We start from the raw sequence: 27,954 nt of genomic DNA, 5'->3' as shown, positions 1-27,954 counted from the left end.
TCTCCTGAAACGGGCTCCCAGTAGCCTTGGGGAGAGCCCCTCATCTCCTGTCAGCATCAGTCCACCTCCATCCTGCTCCTCACAGCCTCCCCATCTCGGGTGATGGCAGCTCCATTCTTCCTGTGTCTCAGGCCACGCTTGGGCTTGCTCTGGATTTTGCTCTCGATCTTCTTCAAATAGCTCATTTATTTGTCAACAGATCCCACTGGCAGCTTTCACACTTTATCCAGAATCTACCCACTTCTTTCCAGTTCTACATGTCCTAGCCTGGGTCCATGGCATCACCATCTCTTGTCTGGATTACTGCCATACCTTCTGTCCCATCCCCTCGTGGTCTGGTCTCAGCCCGTTAAAACCTAGGTGGGTTATGCCTCACCCCTGCCCCAAAGCCCCCGAGTCTCCCAGTGCTCCTCAGGGTTTCCGACTTACTCTCTCTGGACTCCCTGTAGTGCAGCAAGGGAATGTCATGGGCAGCAGGGGTCAAGGGTATGGGAAGAGATGCCCATCCTGTGACCAGGCACCAGAGTAGGACCTGGGCTCAAGAGGTGAGCTGACTCCACTCAGGATCTTCCCCTCTCTCTACAATCTCTACCAATCCGGGAAACAGCCCCACGAACAACCAGCGATCTGCTTGTGGGAAATATGCTGGCTGCCATTTTGTTTCATGATGGCAGCCAGAATCCTCAAGAAAACTCTAAATACACACACAGCACTTGGCTCCAAGTTCTTTTTGTGATTTGACTCATGTAATCCAGACGACGGCCCATGAGACAGGTTAGCACTATTATCTCTAGATGGGTAGGGTTTCAGTATGTTCTCTTTAGTAACATTGCAAGGATTGTCAATGACAATGAATTATTTAGAAATTCTTCCTGGGGCAGACAGACAGATGTGCAACCCAACTCACCTGGGCTAGAGCACAACCCTCCCTTCCTGTGGTCAGCTGGGGCTCAGCAGCCACTTGGCTTTGGAACAAACTTGGGAGGAGTTGATATCCCAGCCTCCTCATTCCAGCTGAGCACGGGGCAGAACATCTGGCATCTCTGTCACCCTCAACACTTGCTCATCATGGGGCACGATTGCCACCATCATAATAACAGCTGGTGCGAGTTCTGGGCTTGCTATGTGTCAGGCCCGCTGCTAAATGCTTTGCGAGATCTGTCTGCTTTAATCCTACCAACGATTCAGCATCATGGCCCGTGAGCTCCGTTTCACAGATGAGGAGACCAAGGCTCAGAGAGGCGAAGTAACTTGCTCCTGGCCACTCGGGGGCAAAACTGCAGAGCTGGCCCTGATCCCGGGGGATTCACTCTGAGCCCCCTGCCCCACTTGTCCCCACAAGGGGTTTTTATCCAAGGCAGAGAGACCTGCAACCCCACAGGGAAGTCAGGGAAGACGCTCCCTTCCTCCATTGCTGGGGGCTCTCCTCCCTCTCTCTCTACTGTTGAGCGGCTCTCTGTCTAGCTTCCTGTGTCACTTTCCCTCCACGTTTTCCACAACCTGCCAAGCCCTGGGACCCCAGGGCCCCCTATCACAGTTTTCCAGCAGCCTGACCACCCCTTATCCAGATTCCAAAGGCTCTACTCTGGGACCAGTTTCCAAAAATACACACAGACTCCAGCACGTGGCTGAAGGGCAGAGCAGCTGGGAATTGGTGGGGGCCAGGGATGTGCAAGAGTCCTCTGGCAGCTCTCTGAGACGGAAATTTTTACCCAAACTTGCAGAGATGAGGCTAACACCCACTCCAGACACTGAGGCCCATGCATGGGGAATGGATGTCTGGGACATCTGGTCTCCCAGGTCTTACCTGTCACCTCTGTCGGCCCTAGCAATGGTGAGGCAGCTCTTTCCCATTGTGAAGGCAGCTGTGTGTGCAGGGCCATAAAACCTAATGCATCTGCCACGGGGAAGACATTTTAATAAAAGCCACTATCCACCCCTTTCAAGACAGGCTTGTCTGATGAATAGCTCGGATGAGCCTAATAAAGTTATAGGTGAATGGAAATTAGGCCTTTAATGGGCCCAGTAGCAGCTGAGGATTGTTCACATTGCCTTTTTATGAGACCAGGATAAAACTGCCCCCTCCTTCTTCATTCCTTCAATTCTCCCCTCGAGCAAAGGTTCTCATAGCTGAGACCTAGAATGTTCCATTAACCTGTTCCAATCCTCTGATCTTCCATTTCTTATTGACCAGATGGGCCAAGGGGGCATAGACTCCCAGGCTGCCATCCTGGGTTGAACAGCCACCTGGCCCTGCACTCCCAGCATTGTCTGCTGATGCCCAAGCTAGGAGTGGAGAGGGGCGGGGCCTGCTGAGCTCAAAGAAAAAGCAAGTCTGTGTCTGCCAGAGCCGATTTCTGAGTCTCCACTGCGGCCCCGGCTGGGCCACACGCTCCTTGATGGGCACCTGGAGAAACTGTCCTAGAGAGGAAGGTGCGGGTCTGGGGGACACCGAGAGCCGGGAGCGAGGCTGTGGACTTCACCGCTGCTGTCAGCTCTGGGCAGGTTCGGGAAGAATCCCCCTTCCCTTGTGCATGAATATGAAGGACGCCGTCTATTTCCGCAACGCTCTCAATTGCAGCCTGGATCCCAGCTGGGCGTTCCAAGTTACAACCCAGGTCCCTGATGCTGGACTCTTCCAGCCTGTGCACGGTGCTTGCAGATGTCCTGGCCAGTGGAGCCTCGTGCGCCACCACGGAGCTCGCCTTTGGTGGCCGTGGGTCTGCGTGCAGGCTCCACGGAGGCTCTGTGCATGGAGACCCCGCCCCCCAACCCGGGGCGCCCCCTGGATGTGGGTGGGCATCTGCGAGCACGCGGAGGCGGTGCCCAGGACCCCGGAGCCGGGCAGCTGCCCAGTTACAATCAGAACCTCGACCTGTCAGCTCTCCTGCCCGACGTCGCTGCTGCTGGCCTTGCAGCAGGTTTCCTTCGATCGCCGGAGTCCTCCGCGAGTGCTTGACACGGCGTCTGGGGTGGGGGGCACCATGGTTGTGTGCTTTGTAGACACATTATGTCAGTCTGTTTGGGCTGCTCTAACAAACTACCACAAACTGGGGGTCTTATAAACAAGGGGAATTTCTTTCTTACACTTCCGAGGCTTGGAAATCCAAATGAAGGCATCAGATTTGGTGGCTGGTGAGAACCCAGTTCCTGGTTCCTGGATACCTATCTCCTCCTTGTGTCCTCACACAAGGCTGAAAGGGAGAGGGAGCCCACTTGTGGCCTCTTTTATAAGAGCACTAATCCCATTCGGAGGGCTCCACCCTCACGATTTTGTGTCAATTAGGATGAAGGAAAGTGGAGACTTTTCTTAAAGTGACCAAAAGGTAGCTACACGCTTTTCAGAATACAACATTCACGGGCTTCAATTCTCCCAAAGGAGCTGCCTCCTAGGCAGGGGGTTTCAAAGCTGCTTCTTTGACAATGACTTCCAGAAAGGAAGGTCAGAATGAAACACAACTATCGGCAGAGGGGAGTGGCCCGGGGTGCCTGGGTGGTTCCGTTGGTTAAGAGTCTGACTTTGGCTCAGGTCATGATCTCGCGGTCCACGGGTTCGAGTCCTGCATCGGGCTCTGGGCCGTCAGCTCAGAGCCTGGAGCCGCCTTCAGATTCTGTCTCCCTCTCTCTCTGCCCCTCCCCTGCTCATGCTCTGTCTCTCTCTCTCTCTCTCAAAAATAAATAAGCATTAAAAAAAAAAAACCTGTCAGTGGGGACATCTCCGTATCTCATGTTTATTTTTCAGGTTCACCTGACAGTCACCATCATGATAGGTGCACCTCAATATTCACCCACCTGGCCAGGAACAGCATGTCAGGGACCAGCGGTGTGAGTTAGACGTGGAGTCTACACCAAGGGTGGGAGGGGCAGATGATGTGGACACAGGTGCTCAGTGCCCAGGATGGGTAAGAGCCCTGGGGAGGGAGGGCAGTGCAGAGGACAGACATGAACCCCCTAGGAAGGCGTCTGTGTGTGAGTGGGTGTGAGCCTCAGCAGAGGCTGTGGGAAGGAAGGGAAGTTGAATGGTCTCCACTTGTTGAGAACTTTGGATCATTTGAATTTGACTTTGTAACCATCTATAAAGATGTAGTCTGTCAAGGGAGTGAATGATGTAGACAAGATTGCAGGGAGAAGGTTCACACGTTGCTTTTAAAAGTGCTTCAAGCCCTGCAGAGGACTTCACAGCCTATGGACAAAGTCAGCTGGGGAGCAGGCGGGTGACCGAGCAGCGGCATGTCGACCCTGCCTGGTGACGGGACCTGGACTCTGACAAAAATCTCGGTGCCGCTGACGCCAAGAGATTCTGGTTTCATTGGCCCCGGGTAGGGCCTGGGCATTGGGATTTTTTAAATCTCCCTAGATGATTTCACTGGAGGTCAGGGCAGCTGGGGTCTGCTTCCAACTCTGGCCCTGCCTCGCCAAGTGACACTGGTGTCCTCGCTGAGTTCTGGTTTCCTTCTATTTCCCTACGTGGAGGCAGAACTACGTACACAGTGATCTGTTCTATGTCATCAGGGACACTGATGGTCGGTCATCCCTGGCTAGCAGAGGTGGACGTTCAAGACTTCATGGAGGGAAAGCCACCAAGGAGTAAAGGGTTCCTATCCTTCCTCCTTCGGAGGAGGGAGACGGCATTCCCGACAACTCGGCGGGATCCCTTGCCTGCTCTCCAGTCCCACAGCCCGATACTAGCTTCCCTTCCGTGTCATAGCTCACAGCCGCCCCACCAAGGCCCGAGACGTCTTCAAGAGCCTTCCCAGCGCGGGAGCAAGGGGGAGATGGGACTTCCGGGCTTTGGCCTAGTTTCCCGGCTCCACTGCTGCCCAGGGGCCTAGAGAGCTTGTGATCTGGTGCAGTGAGAGCCTTTGGTCTATGCCCCAGTTTCTCCAGCTTGTGGATTTTGGCTGCCCTCCTGTAGCCTGGAAAAGTGAAGCCAGTGACCCCCCTCTGGGGGGGTGGGTTTGGTTGCCATGGGACGCTTTTACCTCTCAGCCAGCTGAGCCCCAGTTCTGCCCCTCCGGCATCTGCCCAGACAAAGCTGGCCCCACTGGGCAGAGCTCCCTGCTCAGATGCGGTCCCTGCCAGGGGAACAGGGTGGGCCCCCCAGCACAGAAGGGAGTCCAGCTTTGCACCAATGACAACAGTCATTGGCGAGTCAGCTATGCTGAGAGTGTAGGCCTGCCAGGCTCTCCACAAGCACCTCCAGGAACTCCCCCATCTGCCCCCCCCCCTTCCAGCCAGGGAGGTGGGTGCCGTTAGAGGGCAAGGCTGCAGCCCTAGGCCCAGGCTCGTCAGCACTGTGGACATCCGGGGGACACTGTCCCCAAGCACGTTCGATGACCAGTAGTGATGCCCTGCCAATGATTTCTCAGGCGAGATGGATCCTGGCGGTTGCTAAAATGTCTGTGTGGGGAAACATAGGGCGAATGTTGCCCACCTCTGAGCCCTCAGCCTTGAGAGAGAAGCACAGGGCCACGAAGGTGATCAGAGATGGTGCTTTTTCCACAGGTTCATCAGCGCCCTAGACCTGGTGAGGCCCCAGCCAGCAGGCCGGGCACCACCACTGAAATCGGCTCACCTTTCTGCCTGGTCCAGCCTCACCCATGGCCTAGCTGGCCGTGCTGGACTCAACATGCTCACCCACCTCCACCGTCAGCCAGGGCTGATGAGGCTGCAAATGAGACTGATTACTGGGTGGGACCCAGTGGTCCACCCCCAGGGCCCGGAGTGGAGGTCTTGGCTATTTGGGAGTAGATGTTGGGTTGAGTGGGATATTGGGTGTGGGAACTCTTCGTAGGGAGATATGCCCCTTTCTGTTGGAGAAACAGCTTCTGTGTTTATTAGCTGTGTGACACTGGGCAAGTGCTCTGGGTCTCACTTTCCTCCTCCAAAAACTGGGGCTGGTAGTGATGGAGCTCACTTCATGGATCATGAGGATGATGAGAAATGGTGCAGCAAAGGGGTGGACGCTATCAGGGCTCAGAAATGTTAGTTCTAAGGATTATTAATACTCCTGCATTGATGGATACACATGGCTGCTAGGCCCCCATAAGTCCAGTGGGGAAGGCGGCTTAGACCTGAGACTTGACTCAGACGTCCATGGTGAGGACCCTGCACTGGCCATGGCCGTGGCAGGCAGGGGATTTCCTGCAGAAAGACAATTCTTCAGACTTGTCAGTGGGACACAAGCTGGAAAGTTAGTGGGTTTGTGTGAGCCTCTACCCTCCCACTACAGCCCTGCGGGAGGTGGTTTAGCACATCGGTGAGCCTGGGCTTTGGGGCCCAGCCAGAAATGGCCACAGAGATGCTTCGTCATAAACCAGCCCAGGGCTCCGTGGCTCACAGTAGTAAGCCCTTATGCTCATGCTCGTGGGCCCACAATCTGCTGCGGGCCCCAGAACCTGGCTGGGCTCCGCAGGGCAGCTCTGCTCCGGATGCAAGTGGGGCCTGGGTCTGTCCTGAGTGTGCTCATGTTGGGGCTCAGGATGAAGGGGCCGTAGCTCCTGGGGGCGGGGCGCGGGGGGGGAAGCTCTCCTCACCGCAATGGCAGAAGCAGAAGAGGGCTGGCACATTGTGTGTCTTTGCTCCTCTAGCATCTGCTTGGATCCCATTGCTTGGGTCACCTGGTTAAGCCCAAAACTAGTGGGTGCAGGAGTAGAAAATGCCCTCAAAAGCCCAAATGATCCTGCCACTCAGCAGCTGGGCAGCTGTACGCACGTACCCTACTTACTGGGATCCTCATTTCTTTCACCCGTAAAGCAGGGGACCACACACAGCATGTGCTGGCTGTGGACATGAGCCAAGACAGGGCCTGGAGGGTTCCAGCCCAGTGCTCACACGAAGTGACTGTGGCTGATTACCTGGGGCATGTGTCAAGGCTGGCAGGGCTGGGGCTGCCTGTGAGTCCCGGGATTTCTGCTCCTGGGGTTGAGTGAGGCTGGCGGGGGGTGGGGAGGTAGCTTTCTTCTCTATGTTCCAAACAATTAGAGGTCAGCGCAGCCAGCTCAGTGCTGGTGGTCCATAGGGACACAAGGGGCAGAGAGTCCTGATGGCAAACATTCCTGAGAGGATGGGAGGAATTTTCCTAGGATGCTCCCAGCCCCAATTTCTGGTGCATCCCACCCCCCAACCTCCCTTCGGTGGAGCTACATGCAGATGGTGTGCAGATATCTACACGCATGTGGCATTCATTGCCACGGCGACGACCACTGTAATCACTCCTTATGGCCCCCACCGCACCCCACACCCAGCCCCGCCCTGCCCATCCCCACAGCACCTTCCTTCTCTCTTTCAAGAGCCCTGGGAGGACCCTACGGAGTCACCAGGCGCTCATTCAGCAAATGACTGTAGTATTGGACCTACAGACAGGACTGGAGGCTGGCTGGTGCCAGGCCCTGGGGGCGGGGCACGCGGGGCTTTGGCCCCCTCCACCGCCTGAGTCTCTGTCCTGGCTTGTATGACGAGGTTGGAGCCTTCTCTAAGCATTCCTGTCCCTCTGGCCTGGCCTGTGGGCAGAGGGCCACATCTCATTGATGTTTCTTGTATCTGGCTGGCACAGTAAAGGCTGCTGGCTGGAATGGAGTGGTGGCCTCCCCACAACATCGCTGTTGCCTCCAGGGCAAGTCCCGGTCCCTGGCAGCCCTGCCTGGGGAACCCGTTTCATAACCAGTGTGACCCCAGCTCCCACACCCTCCGGGACTCAGTACTCTCCGTCTGGAAGTCAGCTTTTTTTTTTTTTAAACTTCTGCTGACAGCTTGAGAATCTTGTGATTTATACGATTAATATGAGAAGCAACATCATTATTCTGTTAATATATTATTCATTTCACTAGTGATCTATTCTCTCACACCCAGCTCCGAGAGTCAATTTTCCCTCCCTGCTATTTTAATAGAGCCGCATTTTAAATGGCGAGAACAGTACATTAAACATGTATAAGATGTAATCTCATTTCGAATGCGCTCTTCCAGTGGGCCCACCTCATAAGCATGAAGACAATAGTACTGCCTGGTCTTATCGGGGGCCCACTCCGCTGGGCAGCTGAGGACAAGGTCGGGCTCTAATTAAGGAATATGTTAAAACTTCTGATTCGGGCCTTAGGCTCATCGGCAAGGGGAATCAGCCCTATCCTGAGCCACCTGGATTATGCCTGCTCCAAGGGTCTCCTCCCCCGACCCCGCCTCTGATAATGTGACATTTGGAGGCGGGGGAAGAGGTGAAGGACGGGTTCCTCCCTTAAGAGAGTGGGGCCCTCATCTTTCACATAATTAAAAAGCACTTGGGATGGCGGCAGCCTTCCTGACGAGCTCCATTCTTTCCCTGATAAACCATAAACCAAACTGTAAATCCATCCCAGGGGCAGGGGTGCTGCACGGGAGCCCCGTACGGTCCATCAGAATCAGCCCATGTTGGGGGAGGTGCGTTCTCCATGCCGGGTCAAAGCAGAGATGCAAGGGACCTCTGAGATGGTCCAGACACATTAGGTTGTTACTGCTGGAACGGGGGGATATGAGGGAGCCCAGGTGAGGGGTCCTGACTTTGAATAGCTTCTGCTTGACACAGATCGGTGACTCACCCTAGTTTGGGGCTGGGAGGTGCCCCAGAGCCTGGCAATCGTGCTCTATGGGCACAAAGCTGAGAGCTGTTATTTTGAGGCCACCACGATGGCTGCCTGGAGGGCAGGGTGTTTGGATGGCGTGGAAGGACAGACAGAATTCTGCCAGGCTGGGCTCACTGAGGAGGGCAGTCAGCAGCAGCAATGACATGAGTAACAGCGTGGAAGCAGAGTGGGGCCAGTTTACAGAGGACTTCAAACAATAAGCCAAAAAGCTTGGACCTGGTACAGGCCGTGGGGAGCCACTGCAGGTTCCAGAGCTGAGGAATGACCAGTCAGACCTATACAGGGTCACATTTCAGGACCCCACAGTTGTCCAGGTACCTTCTGCAAATAGCTCAGGGCTACGATGGGGGTGGGGGTAGGGGTATTCCTGTGCTTTTTTTCCTCCACAAACGCCTATATATCCTTCAAGACCTCATTCAAGTGGCCCCTCCTCTGCCAAGCCTCCCCTAACTCCATTCTCTGAGCTGTGTCCAGCCATCCGCAGATAGTGACCAAAAATCAGCCGTGGCTCTCAGAGTGTGAGCCACAAAGCAGCAGGTGATGGTGGACAGCAAACGAATGTTGCAGAATGAGGCAGGACGGGGGCCTCAGTTTGGGCTCCTCTAGAAACACACCCTGAGACAAGGAGTCGACTGCTAGTGATTTATCTGGGAGGCGTCCCAGGGGCCTTTGCGAGGCAGGAATTGCAAGGCGGCCAATGAAAGGTGAAGCAGCCAGTTTGCACAATGGGAAGCTGAAAGCTGAAAGCTTCTGGGAAGACGTGGGAGACAGTGTGGAGCACGCACTGTGGAGTTACCCACCCGGGGGGTACGGACGCACCGGGGCGCCCAGCAGCCACCGGTTGAAGATGGGCCCTGGAGACTTCCGGCCAGCTGCGTGAGCAGGAGCAAGTCCTCAGGCCACGAGACATGGAGGCTGGCAGCTGGAATCGCGGTGGCTTGAGGGGATCCGGGTGCAGTGCTGGCGGCATCTGTCACAGAACCTCGCAGGAAGGCCAAGTGTGCGGTCACAAAGCTGGGACTCCAGAGAGATGTGAGCTGGGGGCACATGTCCGGTCCTGTCCTGTCCTGTGGCTCGATCACCACAAAACTGTTCTCTGCCGAGAACAGGCTGGCCCAGCACACCGGCCAGGACAACTCATCTCTCTCTCCCCTTCCAGGTCCAGCTCCCGCTGCTCCTGCACTGGAAAAGGGTCCTGGGTAGTGGACACGCGTGTCTCCATCTTCCTCCCACAAGTCTACTTCCCATGGACAGGATGTAGGGAGATTCTGGCCTTGGTGCTGAGTCCCGGGACCCATCACAGGATGTCAGCTGGACAGATGAACGGTGGCCATTCCCCAACATGCAACACCCATGTGCCGACTAGACCAGACATTGTCCATGGGGTGACAGCACCCCCAAGGCCTAAAAGTCGCTCTGGGAGGAGGGCACAAGCGAGTCGAAGCTATTGCAACAGTTTGTGCTTGTCCAAAGCTCAGTGCTACCTCTAAAGTCATATTCCCTGGGATTTAATTTCATGGGGATGCCACGATTACTTAAAAAGATGTATAAAAAGTCTCTTTAGCAAGGTGATAATGCGAAAAAAGGTGAGAAGTGCTGGCCTTGACAGAGATGTGTGATTCCTGCTCACATCCTCACCGTTCATAGCTCTGCACCAATCACACTTACCTGACTTGGGAGAGGAGCTGGGGCTGGGGCCCAAGCCATGGATGAGGTGTCTGTTGCACAAGGGAGGAGGGGCCTTTGAATCCAGCCCCGCCCCCAGTGCATTGGAATGCTAGGGCCTCCTGGCCCCAGTGGTCCCCTGGCTGCTGAGCTGAAGGGCCACAGGGGACCTGACAGACACGCCCCTGATCTACCCATTCCTCCCTTGTCGAAAGCCACAAGGGTGGTCAGGTCAGAAATTGCTCTTCCTCTGGCCGGCTTTCCAATGTCCCTTCGTTCTGCTTTCTGCTGCCTGAGGACCAGTGGTAACAACCATCCCCAGGGAGCCAGCATACGATGCTTGATTTTCTTCCCCGGCAATTTGAACATTTCATCTAACTTTCCGTTGCTCTCTCGGCAAACCGGCAGAAAAGGCCAGAGCACCTCCCTCCCAGCTGAATGGTTGCATCCCCTTGGTGGTCAGCCCTCTGCCCCGGCCCCTCCCCCACCCTGGAGCTCAGGAGCCACGTGGCCTTGGCAGAGAGAGAGGGGCTGCCCCCAGCCCCGCAGCCTCCCTGGCATCAGATGTGTGAGTGTGGACATCAGGGCTTCCCATGAACAGCTCAGCCACCTGGCCCGTGCTCCGTGGCAGAGTGGCCACCGACGCTGTTCTGTCATCACCAAGTCCCTGGGTCAAAGCGAGTTCTGTGGCCTTTGTTAAGTCACCTCACTGGCCGTTATCAGTGAAGACGTGAGAGAATAGTCACCCGGGGTGGGCAGGTAACGGCTGTCCTCACCTACAGCTCACCTGTGGGCTTGTGCGTCTGGAGACGGCTGGGGCCTCCCTGGGGCGGGGTCTGCCGGATTCTCAGGAAGGGTCAGACTCTGGACCATGAGGCAGAGGGATGTGGCAATGAGGCTTGTGTGGGCCAGCCTGGGAACCTGGCAGGTGACTTACCATGACAACTTGGGCACCCAGGGTGGATCTGGGGGCTGGGGCTGCTCTCTGCTGGGCCCAGGCCACGGGACTGCTGTGTGGGGCCTGCCACCTCCAGAGCCAGCAGCCTCGAGGCCACCTGACCACGGGACGATGAGGAGCTAGAAAAGGCTCATGTGGACGGGGTCGGGTTCTCCTCCTCTTGCCTTTCTGGCCCCACACGGGCCCACTGTGTGGCCGTGGGTAAGTCCTCAATCCCCACCCCCCACACCCCTGGAAGTGACAGCTGTGCTGGGGGGCCTGACAACCCTGTGATCCAGAGGCACCCCGACTTGTCATCATGGTGGGGCCCAGCCCTGGGCTCTGGTCTCTAGGAGTTTGGCCTCTTGGGTTTGGTAAGTGGCAGATCTGGGCGCTTGGGAGAGACCCCTTGGTCTTTGTGGTCTGAGCTTTTAGGCCCTAAGCCCGTCCTGGGACTATTGGTTCCTCTATCTTCCCCTGCCTCTCTCCCTCTCCTTTCCTGCCCACATGCCCCCTGCCTGTCACCCCTGCTCCGCCCTGTTAATGAGTCCCAAGGAGATGCTACGTGCTGGTGTCGCCTTTCCCATTGGCAGACGAGAGGCCCTGAGAGCCCCTGGCAGGTTTGGCTCTGTTAAGTGCGGCCCTGACTCATGGTCTCCATGGCAATGGCACTCGCGGTAACAGCCTTGGCTTGTTGCCAGGGCAGATGACAATCGTGACAGCCAGTCAGCCCGAGTCCAGCTGTGCTTGCAGCCAGAGGGGACAGGATGCTGTGTGGGGGCGGCTCTCCTGCCTCTCTCTCTCTGCCCACCCAGGATTCAGCCTGGAGCGCTGTGCCCCAGAGGGCCACTGCTCTGGCCTGGACAACCTCAGCAGGGACGCGGGTACTTAGAAGGAGCCCTGGATGGGGACAGGACCAAGGAGCAGGCCAGACCAGGCCACTGCCTTGCTGGCAGGACCTGCCCTCTTTGGGCCCCGTCTACACAGAGGCCTGGGCTGGACCACCCAGCTGCAGGACCCTCTGGGAGGAGGTGCCTGCTGGGTGTGGAGGGACCGTTTCCCCTCAGCGCAGATGTGAGCCCTGTCCCAGCCTGTGGCCCTTCCTCCTCCACATTCTAGCTGCACTCCCTGGACCTGGGTGACTGGGCTCAGTGGCTTCCCTGTGACACTGTGGCTCTCAGAGGGGGCGCTAGCCCTCCTTGGAGAAGGCTTATTGTCCTGACACAGGCCGGTGTCCCTGGAGACCTTCGTCAGAAGGGCAACCTATGGGATCATGCCGGGGCCCCTAAGCTTGAGTCTCTTTGGACCCTACTGCTTCCAACAATTCCATAATTCTTAGTTCCAACATCAAAGAAAGGACAGTGGAGTAGAGATGGTTGGAAAAGGGAGCCTCCCCAAAGAGCCTTGATCCCAGTAGACACACAAACACGTGCTTCTTGGGGTCCCTTCCCGCTGAGGTTTCACAAAGGATTTTTCTGCAGATTCCAGTCCCAAAGGAGGCGGAGTGTGATTCCTGTAACTGCATTTCTCCACTGCCAAGTAACAGACTGCTCCCCAACAGCCATTCTGTTCTCTCTCCCAGTCCTGTGGGCTGGCGGGGCTCAGCAGGGCAGTTCTTCTGATCCCCCTGAAAGCCTCCAGAGAGAGGCTGGGCTGGTGTCATCCGGGGGCTTGACGGGACCATGAGGCCGCTGGGCTTCTCCCTTCTCCACACGGGACAACAGCCTGCCTCTCCGGCTCATGTTCCCGGAGGGGACCTGGACTTGGTAGATGGGTGCACAGAGTTCCCCAAGGTGCAGGGTCCAGGAGGGGAGCAGCGGAGGCCGGCAGCCCTCTGGCAGGCCGGGCCCGAATGTGGCACATTCTAGTCACAGGGTCGGCTCCAGCGGGAGGAAGACCACGGGAGGGCATGAACACCAGAAGGCCGTGGTTCACCGGGCCACCAATCCCATCCACAGGTTGGTGCGACAGGGCAGTGATTTAACTCCTGGCTCAGTGAGTGGTGTCCTTAAAAGAGAAGAGGCCCAGATGCATGCATTTGCACACAGACGCCAAGTAAAGCCATGTGGAGGCAGACATCAAGAGTTCGTGTCCAGAGTGAGTTGGTTGTGGAGCAGGGAATTCAAATCCAGATTTCTCAGGGTCCCAATGCAAGACTCTGCCACATCTTCGCAGACAACAGGGGACCAAGTGGCCGTTTTCTCTGAGGCATTCAGAGGAAGGCTTTGGGGTTGAGGGGGGAACACTACCTCTCAGCCTCCTGGTCCCCGGGGCTGCGGCTGCTTGCTCGCAGAGAGCCCTGGCCCCCCCCCCCCCCCCCGCCTCATGCGTACTGTGGGACCCATCCCCCTCCCCACTAAGGATGCTGGTGGTTCTGGGGGTCCTCGGGGGCCCCCCTAAAGAAGCATCCACCATCTCTCCTTCCTGGGCTGAGGCCCCTGCTGCTTGTGAGGCCACAGGAAGCTGCCACTGCCCCGGGTAGCCCTTGTTCTAGCTGCCTTGTCCCAGCCCTGGAAGCTCCAGCAAGCTAACAAGCCACAGCACGTCGGGGCGCCTGGATGGCTCAGTTGGTTAAGTGTCCGACTTCGGTTCAGGTTAGCATCTCACGGTTTGTGGGTCTGAGCCCCGTGTCAGGTTCTGTGTCGACAGCTTGGAGCTTGGAGCCTGCTTTGGATTCTGTCTCCCTCTCTGCCTCTTCCTCACTCGTTCTCATACTCTCTCTCAAACTAAACATTAAAAAAAAAAAACAACACACACGCACACCACAGCACAGCTCAGTGACTTCCCACAGTAGACATCTACTTGTCTCTCACACCTGAGCCTGACGTGGGCTCTGTGGCTGCTCAGCTCCACATGGTCATGCAGGGGCCCAGGCTCCTTCCAGCAAATGGCCCCACTCTCCCCGGGGGGGGGGGGGGGGTCTGGGATCCAGGGAAGGAGGGAGGGGAGGAGGGTTTGATGGGCCAGGCTCCCAGGGGGTGGGGGGCTGGGAAGCACAGTCCAACTGTGTGTCCAGGAGGCACGCACTAGACAGTCCCTGCTCCCAGGACCATGATGCACACAGATGTCCGCACGCCAAGGCACGACCTGGACGTGGAGGGGAGGGCCTGAGTGTGAGTCCTGGAGAGGCCTGGAGGGGAGAACTGGAGGAAAGAATGCCATCCTTGCAGGAGGCACAAAAGGACCTTGTCCTCTCTCACCATTGGCCCCTGGCCCCGGAGCCTGTGGCTGGTGCTCAGGGCAAGCTGAACTTGCATGCCGGTCTTGCCCTCCAGGGCTGGCGTTGCCTGGCCTGCGGCCCCAAGGGACTCACATCCTGGGCCTGGTGGCACAGGGAGGCAAGCCTGGACCCCAGGCCGGCCGCTGCAGTTTCCAAATCTTGCCCCTGGGCAAGTCTGCCTGTCCGCACCTCTCCCACTAAACCCCCCGCCCCTGGCCCTGATACAGCTCCCACCAGCCCATCCCTGGAGTCCCCCGTCAGGCTAGAGCCTGCCCCCTGATCCCGGCATGGCAGTGGAGTTCATTCCCGCCACCCCTCTGGAATTGGTTGGCATTCAGTCCTGGATATGAGCCCCAGTCTGTTTGTACAGCGTGGGGGCTGGAAGTGAACATTTCTCCCCAAATAACAACATCAACAGCAACCTGACTCAAACTGAGCCCGTGCCCGCTGTGAGCTATTAGTGCCTCCCCGACAGGGTTGGAAACTGGCCGACACTGTGGGTACAACTGACCCTCTGGGGGGGCGGGGACAGGGAATGCAGACGTACAGGGGCAGCTGAGGGAATGCACCCACTGCTCAGGCTCTCAGGAATGTCGCTGCCGCCGCTCGCTGGGAAGAGGACGCGCTCACTGCTGGCCTGCCGTCCAGTCGGCTGGACAGTGCAGCCCTGTGAGTTACCCCGGAGCTGGCTTCTGGGACAGGGCCGGCTCCTGGGCTTTCCAACCAGCAGCATTTGCTGAGCCCAGTGCTGAGAATCTGGCCCTGGGGACCTGCCACAATCACGAGGGGACGGGGGTGCTCCTCAGCTCCGGTCATCCCCCATGCTCAGGGTGTCACTTCAGTTCTGGACCTCGGGGGCTGTGTGATGTAAGGGGATTAGTTCAGGTTCAAATCCTGGCCTTACCTCTGCTGGGGGACCCTGAGCCAGTCTGCCAACCGCTCTGAACCTCAATTTTCTCATTCATAAAGTGGGGAGAGTAGCAACTACCTTGAGAGAGTGTCTGGAGGTATTAGAAAGCCCCTGTAAAGCATCAACACCTGGAACACTCCAGAGAGCATGGCTGCTGTTGTCATGGCAACAAAGATGATACAGAGGACAGAGATGGCTCCCCTCCTCCACCTCCTGCCTGGCCTTGTCCAGCTGGATCCCAAGAAATGAAAGGAATACGAGCTGCCTCTTTTGGGTTATTCATTTTGAGAAAACCTATCTTGGTGCCATTTTCATCTTTCCCTGGGTCTCATCTGTGAAGTGAATGGTGGGAGCCCCCCAGGCTCAGAAGTGTTGGGGTGGTAGGTCCGAATCATCAGAGTCCACAGCCCCTAATGCTGACTCTCAGGGGGCAAGATGGGGCACTTCTAATTTGATGAGCTCTCCAGGTCACTAGGAACCACTGGCCAGGCAACAGCACGGGTGTCTGCTACAATGCTCCAGCTGTGATGCTCTACACGTGTAGGACACATTCATCCCACGCGTAGGACACGTTCATCCCACGCGTAGGACACGTTCATCCCACGCGTAGGACACGTTCATCCCTCGTGTAGGACATGTTCATCCCTCAAAGGGAACTGCAGCTGGCTGCTGTCCTGGGACAGCCCTTAACGACCATCCGACTCTCATACAGGGGAGACAGAGGACCAGGGACAGGGAGGGACAGGCTTGAGCCACAGCTCACAGCCTTACAAAGGCTCGACGGACACAGAGCTGCCCTGTCCTTCCCTCATGGCCCTCAACCCGGAGCCAGTGTCCCCTGCCCTGCCCACCTCTGTCCCTACATGTGCAGTGCCTAGTCTGCGTGGCTCACACCTCCGCCGGCCTCTGACACAGCTGGACACAAAGGATGGGTACAGCAATCTGGCCTTCCTGTGTGGCATCGGCCTTGATGTCTCCCTAGGGCCCGTAGCTCCAGATGTAATCTCGTGCGATGGGTGCCCAGGGCTATGTCTGTCTGGTGGTCTGTTGGAATTCAAAGTGGGTCTTTTTCCAGACCCCAGGGTGGGCTGCCTCAGCATGAGGACCCCTGAGACCACCGGTTCTGGGTCTGCCCGGACACAGAGGGGGTGCTCAGTAGATGATCTGGCTCACCCTGGAGAGAGCAAAGCCCCTTCACCACTACCGAGGTGTTTAATGTATTCACTTTTCCTGTGGTACAACACACATAAAATAGACCGTTTTCACCATTTTTAGGCGCACAGTTCAGTGGCATTAAGCACGTTCACACCGTTGTGCTCTCCTCACCACTACCCATCTCCAGAACTTCTCCATCTTCCCCAAAATGAACCTCTGCACCCATTAAACTCTAACACTCCATTCCCCTCCCCCTCAGCACCCCCCATCTACTTTCTCTCTGTATTGACAGCTCTAGGGACCTCGTACAAGTGCAATCAGACCTTTGTCTTTCTGTGATTGGCTCGTTCCACCAAGCTGTGTCCTCAAGGTTCATCTTGTTGTGACACGTGTCCGAGTTTCCTTCCCTTTTCAGGCTGAATAACGTTCTATTCTATGTGATAGACCACCTTCTGTTGGTCCACTGGTCCGCTGATGGAAATCTGGTTGCTTTCTCTTGTAGGCTCGTGTGAGTAACTGAGTTAACAGCGCTAAAATCAAGTCTTTCTTCAAGTCCTCACTCAGCCCTTCTGGGTATATATGCAGGATGGAAGCGCTGGGTTGTGTGGTGATCCCACGTTCACCTTTGGGAGGAGGTGCTGTTCTGTTTATCCAGCGGTGGGACCACTGCATGTTATGTTACAGCGGGGGGTGGGAGGCAAGGCGAAGGCGGAACAGGTTCAGAGGCGAGGAGCACAGGTGTCACCTGAAGGTGCTGGAGAGCTATTGGTACCCAGACCTCATCCCCACTTTGTCCCAAGCAGCTTTAGTTTGGAGCCATCCCTGGACCCCCTATGCTCCCCAGGATGGGTCCTGGTCCTGGGGGAAGCCTCCCGGAGCTGGCCAGGACCTCAGTGACCCGTGCACATGGCTGGCTGCACCCAGATGGAGACAGACCAAGAGCTCACCTGTGTTCTGAGGGCCAGCCAGGCCCACGGGATCCAGGAAGCACTTCCAATGGCTGTCTCACCTCCCTCCCCACGGCGGCACCCTCTTTTGCAGGTGTTTGTAGGAGTCTGGGAGCCTCTGGCTTTCCAAACACAGAAGCCCCTTCTTCACTCATGTCCCCTCCAGCCCACTCACACATGGGTGGCTGTCCTCTTGAGCTCAAGCAAATGGTGCCCCTTTACACTCCCAAGGACCCATTCATCTCAGGCACTCATGTATGGCAGGCCCGCGGTGCCCTGAGGCCCAGTTTTGCTTCCCCAAGAATCACGTCTTGAGTTTGGCCCAATCATAGACAATCTGTTCTAGTTCACCAAGAAACACCCAGTTAGGGGCGCCTGGGTGGCTCAGTCGGTTAAGCGTCCGACTTCAGCCCGGGTCACGATCTCACGGTCCGTGAGTTCGAGCCCCGCGTCGGGCTCTGGGCTGATGGCTCAGAGCCTGGAGCCTGCTTCTGATTCTGTCTCCCTCTCTCTCTGCCCCTCCCCCATTCATGCTCTGTCTCTCTCTGTCTCAAAAATAAATAAACGTTAAAAAAAAAAATTAAAAAAAACAACAACACCCAGTTAAGCATTGCTTTTCCATGATTAACTATCCGGTTCTGCTCTTCAAACAACCTTCCTACTCTCCAGGCCTCAGTTTCTCTACTTGCCAGGTGAGGAGGTAGACTCAAGTTCTCTGAGGTGCATTCTAGTTCTTTCTTTTTGACTAAGTGGCTTGACTTTTCATAATTATTATTTTTAGTATTATTTCACTTCTTTTTCAGGGAAAACTTTCACAATGGCATTACTCACGCAGTCTTACACAGGCTGGCACAATGTGACCTGCTCCAGATGACTCAGGGTCACTCAGCAAGCTATTGTTCTGAGGGGTTGGTGCAGATCTCCCTCTGGGTCCATGAGCACGGCAGGCTGGCAGAGCTACGAAAGAGAGATTTGTGGTAGGAAGAGAGAAAAAGAAAGGAACCAGTATCTGTAAGAATACTGCATACCAAACCCTGCACCCCCTCTATTAGCTGTCTACTGCTTTGTAACAAATTACCCCAAGAGCAGTGGTTTAAAACAACACACATTTTTTATTTCATGTTTTTCTGTGGGTCAGGAATCTGAGCACAGCTAGCTGGGAGAGTTCAGCTGATAACCTCTCACTGCGATCAAGGTGTTGGCTGGGGCTATGGTCCCATCTAAAGGCTCAACTGGGGTGGGTCCACTTCCACATCCAGTCACTTGGCTGTTGGCAGGATTCAGTTCTCTGAGGGCCTCAGTTCCTTCCTGGCTGTTGACCAGGAGCTGCCCCCTGTTCCTTGCCATGCGGTCCTTCCAGAAGTTAGTTTACAAGATGGCGGCTCGATTCCCTTGGAGCGAGGGGAGAGACAAAAGTTGACAAGCAAGGTTGAAGTCACAGTCCTTTTGTATCCTAATCTTGGAAGTGACAGTTCATAACTTTTGCCATGTTCTATTTGTTTTTAGAAGTGAGTCACCAGGGTAGCCCACACTCCCCAGACCCCTGTGAAATCTCACAGGGCTTCCCACCATACTCCCCATCTGGTAGGATTTTTTATTTTTAGATAAGGCTCGAAGCCATGTCCTGATGCATCCCGTGGATGTGGATGCTGGATGTAAACCCAGGCTTGCTGGTTTCCAGGCCCACGCTCTCCTACTTACTCCTACCGATCTCCCTTTCCCACTTAGCCACGGCTGGGGAACTGCCACCTTCACAGGTTCCCCCACCCATCCTGCCGTCCCACACACGCAACATCAGAACCTTCACTGCACACATAACCGAGGTGGGAGCCAGTGAGGTGGGGACCCCTCGAAACCTCATGCCACACAGTGCATATCACGTGAGAGGCAGCTGGGCCTGAGTACCTCCAGCTCTGTGTGGGCTTGCTCTTGGTTCACACTTGGGTGGGACAGATCCACATGTGCTGAGCACCAAGAGAACAGCCCTGTGGCCAATGACAGTGGGAGCCAGAGCATAAACTGCTGGCTTCTGTCTACTTTCCGTCTACATTTGACTCCTCCAGGGACCTCATGTAAGTGGAATCATGCAGAATCTGCCTTTCTGTAACTGGCTTATTTCACAGCACAACGTCCTCAAGGTTCACCCATGTTGTGGCACGTGACCGCATTTCCTTCCTTTTTAAGGCTGAATACTATTCCATTGCGCGGATGGACCACATTCTGTTTATCCGCTCATCTGGTGATGGACGTGTGGGTGGCTCCCACCTTTTGGCTCTTGTGAATGATGTTGCTATGCATACGGGTGTAAAAAATTTCTCTTTGAGACCCTGCTTTCAAGTGTTTTGGGTAAATACCCAGAAGTGGAATTACTGCATCATATGGTAGCTCTATTTTGAATTCTTTGAGGAGCCCATCCACTTCTTGTAGGCACTGCCATTTATGAATCTGCAGGGGAGCCAGGTGCATGGGGGAAAAGTCTAGCATTTCCTTCAAAAGGCGTTGGCAGCATGGCTCGGGCCGCGGAGGTGGGCGAGGCCCATCTGCCTTCTCACTTCCTTCAGGCTGTTGCTGGTGAAAGCTGACACTTTGATCTCATCAGATTTCCAAAGGAAAGAAGAAAGGAGCTTTGATGGGTAGGCAATCTGACACGAACGCTCCTCGGGAGAAATCTCATGATTCGGGGAAGGAGAGATTTGGAGGAGGAGGGTGGCCTTTGCTCCATTCTGAGCAATCCGGGTCCTGAAGCTTCACCCCAAATGCCGCTTATAGCTTTTGAGATCCACCAGGCAGGCCAGGAAAAAGCAGAAATTCCGTTATTCAAAGTGTTGCTTAGTCGGGGCAAGAACTCAGCTCGGTGCATAATGAACAGACACAGGCTACGGCGCCCCTGTAAAATGCATCAAGTCAAACCGTCTGGACTCGAAACAATTGTTTCCATACACACAGGCCTCCAGGGGGGAAGTCTACTGCAATCCAACTTTTAAATGTAAAAAAACAAAACAAGAGCCTCAGTTGTATTTTTGGTGAAGATTATCACCAATTTGCTGACGGTTTTGGAAACTATCTTCCAATGGATATGATGTGTCAAAGTTTCAGGGAAGAAAGGACATCCATGTGTGGTGGGAAGATGGGCCAGTGCAGACCAAGAGGACCCCCCTCTTGACACAACCAGCTTAGAAAAGCCTGTCTTGGGCTTGGTCAGATTTTTAAATCTGTGGGGAGAAGGGGAGGCCACCAGAGAGACGGCCAGGAGATGCTATGAAATCTTCTTGCTTTGTAAGGAAACCTCCCTCTTCTGACCCTTCTCTTGGGCTGCTGGGCCCTGAATGGAGCCCAGAGAGCCTGCCTGCTGCTTTTGGGGCCAGGTCATTCCTGGCTAAAGAATCCTGAGGTGCTCTGGGGGCATGCGGGGAGGAAATCTTGCCAACAGGTTCAGGTCAGGAAAAAGAAAGTCAGAGGGGCAGAAACTGGGTTGCCTCCCTGCCCCATGACCCAGTGGACTCAAACACGGGAAGGAGCACAGAGGCAGGTCGTGACACTGTGACACCATGACCCCGTCACGGGCTGGAGGTTCCGCTGACATCCCACGATCGGCACTGGCCGTAGGGGAGCAGGCCTGGGATTCCTGCCGCAAGGCCCCATGAGTCCATCATCAGAAGCTCTAGGGAGATCCAGGTTTGCACAAGGCCACACACTGAACTACCTCCTCTCTGGAAGAATTAACTATGAAGCCCGGGACGGCTTCCTGGTGGACAGAAGGGCAGACTGAGGAAAGATGCCAGAACTCTGCAGTGTTTCCTATACTCTGTCTCTGTCTGCCTTCTCAGCTGCCCTAAAGGTGGGAATCACGCCTCCTCCTGCTTACCAAACACCTTCAACGTGTCCAGCAGTCTCTATGCAGCATTTCATTTGATATGGACTGCATTATGCACCCCCCCCAAAATGTGTATGTCAAGGCCCTAACCCCCCAGGACCTCAGAATGTGACTGTATTTGAAGACAGGGTCTTTATTTATTTTTTCAAATTTATTTATTTTGAGAGAGAGAGAGAGTACGTGCACACAAGTGGCAGAGGGGCAGAGAGAGAGAGGGGGAGAGAGAAAATCCCAAGCAGGCTCCGTACTGTCAGCATAAAACCTGATGTGGGGCTCAAACCCACAAACCGTGAGATCATGACCCGAGCGGAAGTCAGAAGCTGAGTCTACTGAGCCACCCAGGTGCCCCAAAGACAGGGTCTTTAAAGAGGTGATTAAGTTAAAATAGAGTCATTAAGGTGGGCTCTAATCCATTCTGGTTGGTGTCCTTGTAAGATGAGATCAGGACACAGACACACAGAGACCGTATGAGGACAAAGGGAGAAGACATTTGTCTATAAGCCACTGAGAGAGGCCTCAGCAGGAACCAATCCTCTTCACACCTTGATCTTGGACTTCCGGCCTCCAGGCTGTGACAGAATAGATCTCTGTTGTTCAAGCCTCTCAAGTCTGTGGTATTCTGTTATGGTGACCTGAGTTAAAGAATATATCTTTTTTTTTTTTTTTAATTTTTTTAACGTTTATTCATTTTTGAGAGACGGAGACAGAGCATAAGTGGAAGAGGGGCACAGAGAGAGGGAGACACAGAATCTGAAGCAGACTCCAGGTTCCAAGCTGTCAGCAGCCCCAGGTGTCCCCAAAGAATCTATCTTTTAACCCCCCACAACAGCCCAGGGAGGTGGGTGACGTGAACAGCAGGGAGTAAGAGGTCTGGTGAGGTCAGACCCCTGCCCGGGACAGCCTGGCAGAGACCCCCGGGCCAGTGGCTCCAGCAGAGTCAGTTTCTTTCCTGGGATCGTTCCAGGCTGGACAGGCAGTGCCCGCCTTGGCTGGGGTCTCCCTCCACCATGACCCGTGGCTGAAGTTGTTTCCCCTCCAACTACGCCCCGAAACACTGTGTCCTCGGTGACCACGTGGGCTGGACCGATGCCTTTGTTTCCCGATTCATGAACTGTAGGCGGCAAGAATGAGAGCAGGGCAGCCGGGCCAGGGTCTGGGCCAACAGCATTGCTTAGGTCAGCGAAACGCGAGCCAGAGGGTCCCTGGAAAGTCTCGGGCACTTGATGGTGGCCAGTGGCGTGGCTTAAAGGCTAAGGGACGGGGCCAGGACAGCCGTGTCTCATCTCGGTGTGTGGGTCTGAACCGGAGGTGGTGGCAATGTTACAGCACAGACAGGGCCCGTCTGCTCCACACTGAGCCCTTTGTCGACCAAGGCCAGACCTCTGGCTGCTGGCTGCGAAAATTCCAAGTGCTTTAAAGTCCTACCTTAGGAAGTTTCTACTGGTGGAATTTATAGTTCACATTCATTTTCAGACCCCCCCAGTGATAAGCAACGGGCGCCTGTAGCCTATACCAACATCCCATCAATACCTACCTCCCCAGGAGCTCCAAACATTGTGTCTCCTTCCCGGAGACCTTAAAACCCCATCAGTATCACTGTCCCCATGGGTTAAAGAGAAGGCAGGGAAATGCTCTTCCTTCTTGAATCATGTTATTTATTATTTGTTTTCCTAGTGGTTCCTGCTTCCTGGAGACAGCATCATCACATGTATGCCTGGTATGCGCTTTCTTTCCTGGGGGCCGGGATGCTGGATGGTAAAGTCAAAGACTGGGACTTCCCCTTGGAGAAGACAGAGCACTTCTGCTGCGTTGCCCCCAAGAATCCGTCATAATGTATCAGGCACGATTTCGTCCGTGGAGTTTGGAGTGGAACAAAATTGCTTACCCATTTGTATTTCAGTTATGTGCAGGCTGTTCCTTCATCTGTAACATCATCTTCAAATAAAAAGGAGAGTGCTGGGCATGCCCCTCCCCTCTCTCGATCTTACACACAGTGCACACACATACGTTGCAGGCACTGAGATATTCAGAAGTGCAATGTGCTGGGAGTCAGACCTACCCAAGTTCGAACCCTGGGCCCACCACCTACTTGTTATACCAGCAGGCCCAAGGAAGCAAAGACCACCGTGACAGCCTGGGAGAGGGCCCGTCACGACAGAAGCCCGAGATAAGGCACTGTCCCACAGCCTGGGGCTGATGAGACCCAGGAGCCAGATGGATGAGCCTAGTGGTCTTCCTCTGCTCTTGCTGAGTGGGGGAGGAGAGTTGGGGGGGGTTGTCCAGTGTCTTTGGCCCTCAGGGTGGGAGGCAGGTACTGGAAGGAGAGATGTGACACAGGATTGTCAAAGAAATGGCAAATGCCAACACAGTATGTGACCACCCAGAGCCCTAATGGAGGGTTCAGAATCTTGGCTCCATGGTGGGTCTTAGGCGTCTGTAAAATCCCCAAAACCATTTGCAACGGTGTGTGTGTGTGTGTGTGTGTGTGTGAGAGAGAGAGAGAGAGAGAGAGAGAGAAAGAGCACGTGAGTGCATATTGCCATGTGCATCCCGTGGGGAAGAGCATCCAGGACTCTCATCAGGGTCTCACAGTGGGTCTGTTGCCACCACTCTCCCCAAAAAGGCTTAGAATCACTGCCTGAATCACCTCCATGGCCACCCGGGGCCCTGCCCGCAGTGCACCTGTGCGAGGGTGGTCTGTCTGCCCCCATAAACCCCCACACTCCATTCTTCACACAGCAGCCAGAGGAGACCCTTGGAAAAGTCACAGATCTTGGCACGTCCTGCTCTGGCATAAGGTGTCCCTAGATTATCCCTTTCTTTTTGCTAAGATCCGTACCTTCCTCCGTGGACAGCAAGTCTCCTGACGATCCTGTCCCTTCTCAATTTCTGTCCTTTGTCCTACATTCTCTGCTCCAGCCACTCACAATCCCCTGGGTGCCCCATCTTGGGGGGAACCAATACTCCAGGTTTCCTGATATCACGGGGCTTCCCAGGTCTCAGGGCTTTCAATGCTGAACTGGGACAGTCCCAGCAAACCAGGACAGCTGGTCACCCTAGCTCCATTCTCTCCTTCCCCTGGCATCACTGCTCCCTCCTCATTAGCAACCAGCCACCCTACCCACCCCAAGTTACGTGCCCCTCATCTGTGCACCCACAGAGCCCTGTCAGAACACCCACCCAGATGTACTATAATTGCTTATTTAATCATCTCTCTTCCTGCTGCCTTATTCACGGCAGCATCCCTGAACCAAACACATGATACAGATTAGCCGAACGATGTGTGTGGTCGGGGCAGGAAGGAGCGGGTGATGCCATGCTGAGCAACCCTGATGTTCCCTCCCTGCCTGGGGATCTGCCTTGCAGCTCTGTAGCTCTGGCATCAGTCAGGAACATCTGATTGCCAGCAACAGAAAAACGTTCCGAATACCGTAAGCCTCACTCACTATTAGGGGGCTTGAGGCAGCTGAGAGTTGAAAGGGAAGCCGGAGGGGGGTTCCCCACAGGAAAATCAGCCAGTGGGTGGAGTATGGCAGGCCTCACCATAACTATGGGATTCGAATTTCAGGGATGTGGCATCACAGCAGCATCAGGGCCAGAGCAAGTAGGGGTGTTGTGACTGATGCTCCCACAGTACTAGTCCATGATGGCTGCCATTAAAAATACGACAAACTGGGGGCACCTGGCTGGCTCAGTCAGTAGAACATGTGCCTCTTGATCTCAGGGTTGAGAGCGCGAGTCTCATATTGGATGTAGAGCTTACTTAAAAAAAATACCACAGGGGAGCCTGGGTGGCTCAGTTGGTTAAGCATCAGACTCCCGGTCTCAGCTCAGGTCATGATCTCGTGGTCTGTGAGTCCAAGCCCTGCATCGGGCTCTGTGCTGACAGCATGGGACCTGCTTGAGATTCTTTCTCTCTGCCCCTCTCCTGCCCACTCACTCTCTCTCTCTCTAAATAAACTTAGAAAAAAATGTTTTGAATACCACAAACTGAGTGACCTACACACCAGAAATGTACCATATCATCGTTCTGGAGGCTGACATACAAGGCATCAGCAGGACCATCTTCCCTCTGCAAGCACTGGGGGAGGCCCATTCCCGGCCTCCCTCCCAGCTTCTGGTGGTTTCCTGCCTTGTGGTAATATCACTCTAGTCTTTATGTGGTGGCCTCTCTGAGTTTGTGTGTCTCTGTCTGATTTTCCCCCTTTTACAGGGACACCAGCCTTACTGGATTAAGGGCCCAGCTACTCCAGTATGACCTCACCCTAACTGATGACATCTGCAATGACTCTATTCCCAAATAAGGTCACATGCTCAAGTACTGGGGGTTAGGACTTTCACATACCAATTTAGGGAGGGGGAGACCACTCGACTTATAATACCCACCAAGAAGGAGGATAGGGAGAAAGGAGGTCCCTCATAACCAACTGAGGGTGCCATCCCCAGAAAAAGGGAGAATGAAGGCTGGGTGGTTTGACAACAGGTGCCCTGGTGGCTACATGACAGACTCCTTAGCTGACAGGTGATCAGATGGCAGAGGGCCAGCATGGCAGTGAACACCTTTGTCCCACCCCTTAGGGAGTAAGAACACAGACTTCAGTCAAGTCCACCCAATGCACCCACTTAGCAGTGAGCTAAGTTACGAGCACCTCTTGCTGTCCAGCCCTGTTCAGGCACTGGGCTATGGCAGTAAAGAAGCCAGACGATGGGGTGCCTGGGTGGCTCAGTTGGTTGAGCGTCCAACTCCTGACTTCAGCTCAGATTATGATCTCACGGTTTGTGAGACCGAGTACGGAGTTGGGCTCTGTGCGGACAGTGCGGAGCCTGCTTGAGATTCTCTCTCCCTCTTTCTCTGCCCCGCCCCCTCATGCACACATGCACACACACACTGTCTCTCTCAAAATAAATACATGAACTTTATATATATAAAGAAGCTAGATAAAATCCCTGCCCTCTTGGGACTTCTATCCCCGGACCTCTGATGATCCCCTTCTAGAGGGAAGTGGGGCCTCACCTTTCCCACCGGCGTCCTTCCTGCTGTGGTATCAGCGCTCTGAGACAAGATCCCTACAACACTTCTCCTGGTGGGGCGGGGGCGGGCGGGAGGTGGGGAGACAATGGCCACATGAGGTGTCAGCCCCTACCCCCACCCCCTCCATCTGTTCCCCCCCCCTTGTCTTTGTCTCTGGAACTAAAACAGGAGGTGAGTTTATCAGACACAAATTGCTCAAGGACCTCATTCATTTTGTGCAGTAATTAAATAGAAGCTGTTTGGAAATATGATTATAGATGGGCCCATCAAAGCAAATTAAATCTTTGAAGAGTAATGGCCTAATTAGCTTCCAGATTCTGCCATTAAAAAAATCCAAATGTCCTATTGTCCCAAACCAGGAAATATCTGGGCCCAGCTGTGAAAGGCATCAAAGGTGGTTGTGGATTCCGAGGGGAAAAGGGACTGAGGGTACAGACCCATTTATCAAGATTAACCTGGCTGGCCAGACCTCTGTTCCTTGTTTATTTATTTACTTGCTTCACGGGATCTTCTCGGTGGACATTTGTGCACAAAGCATGCACTCTGGGAGTTCTTGGCTCAAACTCCTGGCCACCCCCTCCCTCCCCTTGCTGCCCAGACCCTGGGCTCAGCCTCTTTCCTTTCCTTCTTAAAGCTGACCTCACACACCCGTCCCGTTTCCTCAAGACCAAGCCTGTCTCCGCAGCAGTCTGCCCCACGCCAATCCTCGTCACTTTCAGTTTTCCCACTGACGTTGGAGATAAGACCGACGAGGCCCCGGAAAGTTCTGGGATGTACGGGAATGTCTCTGGTCCTGTTCCTGGGTGAGCCCGTACTTTGAGTAAAGGATGCCCCCGTGGGCCCCGGGGCTCCTCTCTGCCCAGCTTCCCGAGGTGGGGCGCACACTGCCCTTGGCGGTCACCCTTCAGCTCCCCTCTTACAGTAGCTGTAAACGTTCCACACGTTCCCACGCGGAACAGCGCTTTTCTCCCTGGGCCAAGGCCCCAGACACGTGTCCAGGCCTAGCCAATCAGAACACTTGATTTCCCTGGCCAAAGGGATTGGTCAACGTTGGGCATGTGACCCAAGCTGAGCCAATCAGAAACAGCGTTCCATGTGGGCTTTCCCGTAGACTGGCTGAGCCGGAAGTTGGCGTTTGGACGACCGCGCGCCGGGGAAGTCGCCCCGCAGGCCGGAACCCTGCACCCTCCCTGGTCGGGAGGGAGACCTCCCCGGACTTTCGGTTAATACATGAGCCTTTCATTTTTCGCTTCTGCCGGTTTGAGTTGGAATGCCTGCAGTCGAAACTGCTCGAGTTCAAGCTTCTCCCTTTCAGTGCCCCCAACCCAATTGCCAGCACATTGGCAGCCTCATGGGGCTCCAGCTGGGGACCCCCTTCTTTGTCCCCACTGCCCAGGACAGTGACTGTTTTGGAGCTTCATCCCTGCAGGTCCCCTCACAAGCAGATAGGACTCCCTCTGCACCCCCGAGATTGGGTGCTAAGACCCGTGTTAGAATTTTATTAGGAGAAACACTTGTGGGAAAAACTGGGGTCCTCTAAGCCCACGATGTAGGGTGAACACTGAGGGAAGGCAAGAATGAGGGAGGGGCTGTGGGGTG

At 55.0% G+C, this 27,954-nt stretch overlaps 1 long non-coding RNA gene across 1 annotated transcript; it reads right to left on the bottom strand.

The window, feature by feature from the left end:
• Positions 1–16,540: 16,540 nt before the first annotated feature.
• On the bottom strand, positions 16,541–27,325 carry LOC147572908 (uncharacterized). The gene is made up of 2 exons (XR_015245281.1): positions 27,088–27,325; positions 16,541–18,406 (listed from the first exon to the last, which is right to left on the bottom strand). It is a non-coding gene; the product is annotated as an uncharacterized LOC147572908 (long non-coding RNA).
• Positions 27,326–27,954: the final 629 nt, after the last annotated feature.

This window comes from Puma concolor, chromosome E3, assembly GCF_028749965.1.
Source record: "Puma concolor isolate L17-30 chromosome E3, mPumCon1.1.hap2, whole genome shotgun sequence".
Taxonomy (NCBI): domain Eukaryota; kingdom Metazoa; phylum Chordata; class Mammalia; order Carnivora; family Felidae; genus Puma; species Puma concolor.
This window is presented reverse-complemented; position numbering and strand designations above follow the sequence as displayed.